This window comes from Muntiacus reevesi, chromosome 9 (assembly GCF_963930625.1).
Source record: "Muntiacus reevesi chromosome 9, mMunRee1.1, whole genome shotgun sequence".
In the NCBI taxonomy this organism is placed as follows: domain Eukaryota; kingdom Metazoa; phylum Chordata; class Mammalia; order Artiodactyla; family Cervidae; genus Muntiacus; species Muntiacus reevesi.
In genome coordinates this window covers 66,171,694-66,179,049 of record NC_089257.1, presented here as the reverse complement: position 1 = coordinate 66,179,049, position 7,356 = coordinate 66,171,694, and positions in this window count along the sequence as shown.

Sequence of the window (7,356 nt, the reverse complement as noted above, 5' to 3'; positions counted from 1 at the left end):
TGTAAAGTGAGCTTAGTTCCTGGCATGTAGGAATCAGTCTATCCATGGCAGCTTAATTCAAACACAGACATGAACATCTCCAGGGGCTGACAATGGATGGAGTGCAAAATGCTCAGCCTGACCCGAGAGGCCCTGAGCAAGCTGATCCTACATCCCTCGCAGCTCATCTTTCACACTCTCCAGAGATCTGCTTCCCTCCAGTCATGCATTGTTCCAGAATCAGTCACGTTCCCTGCTGCCTCTGAAACTTTGCACAAACCACCTCTCCTTCTTAGGATGCTTTCTTCATGCTTTTCACCTACCTGGCTCTGACTCCCGCCAAGCCATGTCCTCTTAAGCCTTCCCTAAGGGACTGAACTGAACCGAACTGAACCTTATGCCTAAAACTCAGGTTACCCTTCTGCAGAGTCTAAAGCCCCTTGTTGGCCCCTCGGTCATATCTCTGCTCTTTATTCTGAACCCTGTAACCCCAAACTCTGAGAGCAGGGTCACAGATATTCCTGACACAGGAAAAATAGTTAAGAAGAGCAAATATGTAGTGAGATGTAGTGAGTGTTACCCTGTTTCCAAGAAGGATGCTATGCTCTTTACATACATTATCTCATTTAACCCTCCATCACCTATGAAGTGGACACTATTATCAGCTCTGTTTTCCAGCTGGGAAAACTTGAGGCATCCGGACATTAAATAACTCATCCTGGTAAAACCAACCATGTGAGGAGGTGGAGATTCTGAACTGGAGTCTTCTGACTCCAAAGTCTGGACACGTAACCCTGCCACACAAGGACCAATGAAGGAATGAATGAATAACACGATCAAGTTCAATTGGTAGAGCCGTGAAGTAGAGAAGTACCCTCTTTGAACAATCATTTGTGGGCTTTTTATTGCATATTTACAGTTTATGACACATATCATCACTCTCGATGGTGATATATTTAACAAAACAAAAACTCAAAGAGAAATAAAACACTGGATGGTGAGTTTCACTGTCCCTCTGCTCACAGAACACCTGCCCAGCACCTTGGTCGTCAGCAGGTCACCCATGGAGGACACAGTGTGGTGACCAGTCACCTCCCGCCTGTTTTCCTCCTCCTCCTTCCTGTGGGCTGGTGCTGCCTACTGTATCCCTGCAGAAGCTAGTGAGGCACTGGGCACCCACTAGGTCCAGGCACAAGCTGTGGGGATGCCGACTGGCCATCCCACCTCCCTAGGAGGAGACAGGAGGCAAGAAAGAAACATCTGGAAGCTGCAGCATTCCGTTCTGGACCTTGCGCACATGAATGATGCACTAAGACAATTCTCTGCCTTATCATAAATTCTGCAAACTCATGAACTTTGCAATCTCTGAAGCTCAGCGCTGTATGGGAGCCACTTATCTTGTGCTGAAAGCAATATAAAAACAGATGGCAAAGAGTGCATCAGGAGATAAATCAGTGGCCTGGCTGCCAGGAGTTTGTGGACGAACCCAACATGGCCAGACTCTTGACTCTCAGACATGGGGCCCGCTGGGTGGGGCACCTCTAGTGAGGGGACCAAGCTGCAAAGAAAGTGACTGGTGGGGGAGGCAGAACAGAGTCCCATTGGGAAGGGGGAGGGGACAGGGCATTTTCCTAAGCAGCCTTGAGAGCATGGCCAGCCCTTTCCTGGGGAGTAGCTGGAGGATAACGGGCTCTGTCCACAAAACTGCAGCTGAGACTCGAGCTTCCACATTTACAAGTCACTTTCCCATGGTTGACACCCTGAATCCTCACTGCAACACTGTAAGATATTTAAATTTGCAGATAGGGGAACTGAGGCTCAAGGACTGTGACTAGGTGAAGCCACACAGCAGAGGCAGAATTTGAGTCAAGATATCACGCATCAGTGTTTCCCAAGTGGTGCTAGTGGTAAAGAACTCGCCTGCCAAAGCAGGAGACATAAGAGATGCAAGTTCAATCCCTGAGTCGGGAAGATCCCCTGGAGAAAGGCATGGTGACCCACTCCAATATTCTTGCCTGGAGAATCCCATGGACAGAGGAGCCTGGTGGGCTACAATCTGTAGGGTTGCAAAGAGTCAAACACAACTGAAGTGACTTCACAAGGACGCACATCACAGCCCCCAGGGCTCTGCCACTCACATTGCAGGGCCTGCTTTGGCCACATTTGGCTCTCACCATAGTTCTATGAAAAGGTATAACAAAAACGAAAATAGGACTTAGAGTTGAAGTGCCTGCCTGGGGTCTGAAGGCTTGTGTGCAGTTTGGGCAGAAGAATGCCCCATTCGGTATTTCTTCTACCTCTGAGGGCTGCAGGCCCGCCTGATGCATCGTCCACAGCTCCCAGAGCAAAAATGAGCACCCTAGGCTAGGCTCAGACCTGTGGGAGACAGGCCCCAAGCAGAGAGACAGTGAGGAAAGAGGTAATGAGATTCAAGGAAGCCAGAAGAGTTGGAAGAAGATAAAGGGCAAGAGAAACATCAAAGGGCAAGAGTCTGTGGACAAGAGAGTGGGAGATGAAGGGATGAGAGAGATGGAGGCTGCACAGGAACCCAGGAGGTGGGAAGCTGGCTCTACCACGGCCAGAGGGCTGACTCGGTGACACTGGGCTGGGGGCAGCTCGTCCTTGGAACGTGTCTGATGGAGCCAGATAGTAGGGACACGGACTTATGTACCCTGAAGATGCCACAAGTGTTAGAAAGACAGAGCAAAGGGTACACGATGCTTGCCCGTGTGCAGCGTAGATGTAGTCAGCGAGCATCTCCTGGGCGCCCGGCTCCGCTGATATGGAAACGGGATGCTGATACAGATGAGTGTGGTGAGGGACCACAGTAAGCCCAGAGTTTGGACTCGCTCAGGTTCACAGATCCAAAGCCTGAGTAGAGGGGTTCCACTAGGAGTGAATTAGAAACGGAAATGCAGAGACAAGTACTCAGGTTTTGGAGGTGGGGTGAATCCCAGCTCCGTGCTGCTAAGGGTGTGAACCTGAGTCATTCCAGAACCTCTCTGAGCCTCCTCAGTTGCCACCTTGGGCTGGTGCCACCTCTTCAAAGACTTGTTGAGGGATTAGCTGAGGTGACAGATGAGAGCACACATCTGAAGGACAGCCTGCTCCCTCCTCCCACACGGGCTTCCCTGGTAGCTCAGATGGTAAAGTATCTGCCTGCAATATGGGAAACCTGGGTTCAACCCCTGGGTCAGAAAGATTCCCTAGAGAAGGGAAGAGCAACCCACTCCAGTATTCTTGCCTGGGAAATTCCATGGACACAGAAGCCTGTTGGGCTACGGTCCATGGGGTCGGACACAACTGAGCAACTAACACTTTCTTTTCTCCTCCCACATCTACCTGACACGTGCCCTCTTCTGGGTCTTTAATCCTCCCCTCACGCCCATCCTCAACCCCTTCCTACACTGATAACGTCTCCCATCTGCAATGTTCAGCCTTAAGTACGAGGCTCAGCCTTGCCCATGCGTAGGGGCTTGAGATCCTCGAGTCTTTAATGTATTTCTGTTCCTTTGGTTGAACTTCCCCAACATGGAGATGGTACCTCCCATCCCCTTAAAACCTCTGCAGTACATCCCCCCTCCAGGCCTCTGGTCCTGGGGGCATTTGTGCTGAATGACTGTGTCCGTCCAGTGCAAATACTTGACATCAGATCCATCTGATGCCTATGAAGTCCCTGTCCTGCTCCACATACTGCCTGCGTAGGACATGTCAGACTCAGTGCCTTGTTTAATCTTCCCCCAAACCTCAAGAGGGGAGTATGACATCTCTCTTACCAATGAGAGAACTGAGGAGGTCCAGAGAGGTGGGAGTCATTTGCTCAAAACCACACAGATTCTAAGAAGAAGCCAAGCTGAGATTGCCATACTTAACAACAACCACATGATAATGATAATAATGGTGAACATGTAGCATTATTGACATTATCTCATTTGGATCTCTCAACAAACTTATGATATAGGTACTCTTATTTTTCCTCATTTTACAGATGAGGAAACTGAAGCACAGAGAAATAAAGCAATTCTCCCTAGGACTCATGTGGTTGAACCCTGGTGGGGCTGACTACAGCCTGAGGAGGTATTTGATGTCCAAAGACTTCACACAGCCTAAGTCAGGCTTCTGGGACTCTGGATTCAGTGGTGGGCCCAGGATTGCAGAGGCAGGTGCTTCTGGAGCCTCTCTGCACAGAGCGGTGGTTTGGGGAAGGATTCCGCTCTGCTCTGCCCACCCAGCCCTCTCCCAGGAAAGGCTGACTCCAGTTTGGGAAGCAAAGCAGAGAAAGACCAGATGTGGGGAGGGGCTGAGAGGCGCCTGCCTTTCACAGAGGCAACAAACAAGATGCCTGCTCTTGTTTTTGCAAAACATCCCTCCCTTCCCCAAAATGAGCAGGCTTACAGCCACGGCTGTGCCGAGACAATAATCACTAATCAAGTCGAAGTTTCCTTCTAATCAGTTCAGTTGTTGGAGGAAGGAATGCAGCCGGGCTGGTGCTGGGAGGCTGGCCGTTCATCACCGCCGCATGACAGAGGGCTGATGGGTGGCGCCACTGCCCCCGATCATCCTGAGCCCCCAGCCTCTCTTGACATCACTGGGCATCCGACACTGCAGCTGCTCTGCAATGAAGCCTTTTCTGGGTGCTTCTGTCTCCCAGGCTCAAAGAAACTGCAAGAATGAAACCACAGAAGGAGTGTTGCTTCTGAGGTCAGGCGCCTAAGGTTCAAGAGTGGCTCTGCCATTCTCAGCCGGGACCTTAGGAAACATGACTTGACACTGTGGCCCCTCTACTGCAGGAGAGAGAGTAAAAACAAATTGTGAGACTCCCCTGGTGATTCAGTGGTTAAAAATCTGCCTTGCAATGTGGGGGACACAGATTCAATCCCTGGCCAGGGAACTAAGATCCCACATGCTGCAGGCAACTAAGGCTATGTTCTGCAATGACTGAGCCCAAGTGCCACAACTAGGGAATCTGTGCCCTGCAACTAAGATTGGATGCAGCCAAATAAATAAATAAATATTTTAAAAATGAAAAATTAAAAGGTAGCTTAAAAAAATAAAAACAGGTTGTGTCTTCCCAGAAAATTCAACTCAGCCTTTAAAATGCAGTTCAAATATCACTTCCTCTGTGACTCCTTTCCCAACCAGCATCATGTCCCCTGCCTGAATTACTTGTCCCTCTTCTTCGTTTCCCAAAATATGTTGCTCAAATATCTGCCAGAGTACTGTTTTCTAGACCAAAAGCACTTGAAGGGAAGAAGACAGTGCATTCATAACTGTGACCCCTGCACGGGCTCCCCACAATACCCAGCACATAATAGATACTTATTAAATGTTTGTTAAATGAATAGTGAATGAGGAGTAAATCAGTGGTATGTGTACTTGAATCTGTCATTTGTATTCAAATAGGATGCTTCCAGTCTTATCCGATGTTTTTATCAAATGCAAAACCTTTTACAGACTCTGGCACTTTGGCAATAATAATCCACAGGACTTGAGATATGCAGGAAATAAGAAAACTAGGTGATGAACAACTCCCACAAAATTTCATCAAGAGTTTTTCCAGTTACTGGCAAATGCACAGATCCTACTTTATTCAATCTAGATTAAACCTCTTATTGGGAAGACTTTAAATTAAGTGTGACTGAATTAGCTGCTGTTAATTTTTTCCCCCCCAAGATCTGCTAATCTCTGCACCCGGCGGGGCCCTCTCCTTCCGGCCTGATCTGTTTCCTCTCTGGTGTGCTGGGATCGATCTCTATCTTCCGGGATATTGAGTGGCGGGGTCTCAGGCAGGCAGAGATACTGAGCCTGCTGGTGCAGCCGGGCCCTCTGGGCCAGGAGATTCCCCTGCGGGAGGACTGTCTGGCGTTCGGAGAGCCTGGACAATAGGTACAGTGCTTGTGAGGTGCTATCGCTAATAGTAATCTGTGCGCTCGGCTGAGCTTCCGCCGCAAACCCTCATTTCATAAAATGGAGATGCTGGGGAGTTAGCGAGGCCACAAAGCCTCTAACGGCACTAACTCTCCTCAAGGGCAGCAAAGGGCAGATGGATTTGCTGCCTTTCATCCCTTTGCTGCGTTTTCTACCTCCACCCTCCAAAAAGAGGCCCGTGTTCCTCCTCTGTTGATGTTCTGGAGGCTGGAGACCTAACAGAATGCTTGGACATCTTGGCCAGAAGCCCAGGGAGTGCAGCAAATGGCAGTCTGGATGCATGCAAGGGAAGCTTTTATGGGTTGAATTGTGCCCCCCAGAAGGTTGTGGAAGTCCTCACCCCCTTTTTTTGTTGTTCTTTAGTCGCTAAGTTGCATCTGATGTTTTGTGACCCCATGGACTATAGCCCACCAGGTTCCTCAGTCTACAGGATTTCCCAGTCAAGAATACTGGAATGGGTTGCCATTTTCTTCTCCAGGGAATCTTCCTGACCCAGGGATTGAACCGAGTCTCCTGCAGTGGCAGGTGTCTTGAGCCACCCTTAGTTTCTGTCAATATAATCTTCTTTGAAAGTAAGGTCTTTGCAGATTATCAAATTAACATGAGATCATTAGGGTGAGCCTTAATCCAACAGGACTGGGGTCCTTGTTGAAACATGTCCTTACAGGAAATTTGGACAGAGACCTGCAGACCAAGAGAACACCATAGGAAGATTGGAGTTATGCTGCCACGGTCAAGGAACTAACAGGAGGTGGGAGAGAGGCCCAGAACAGAACCTTCTCTAGCGCCTTTGGAGGAGCAGGGCGCTGCTGACAACTTGATCTTGGACTTGTAGCCTCCAGAGCTGTCGACAAGGACTTTCTGTTGTTTAAGCCATGCAGTTTGAGGTGCTTTGTTACAGCCACTCTAGGGAAAATAGTACAGAGCCTAACCAGGTCACTCCTGAGACAGAGGGGCCAATGGAAGCCACCACAGAGGATGTGAAAAAGATGTCTATCCAATCTGTTTCACAGCTACAAAGGCGCAGTAGAAAGGGCTCAGGCACTGTGCTTCAGTTTATCCACCTGTAAGACAGGACTGAAGACTGAGCTTGCATTTCTGCCGAGAAGACCAAACTAGAAAATAAATATAAAGCCTGATTTGACACAAGCACCTGATTCAATCAATTGAAGCAGCTAATTCCTGTTGCTGTGATTTAACTATTAAGCGAATGCTAAAGAAAGATGTCCAAAAGACAGGCATATGTGAGTACTTCACAGAGACCTTGCTGAGAATCTCTGATTCAAAACTGTTGGGGCCTGGCTCCCAGAAGGTGGTTTCTCCCACCCACAGTGCCTCATCCCGCTTTCTCACAGCCATGGCTCCAGTGTCCAGCGTGTAGGAGCAGTTCTGGCGCCTGCCCGTGCTCAGCAGTGTCCTTCGGGTCCTCTTTGGTGGGAGCGGGGTGAT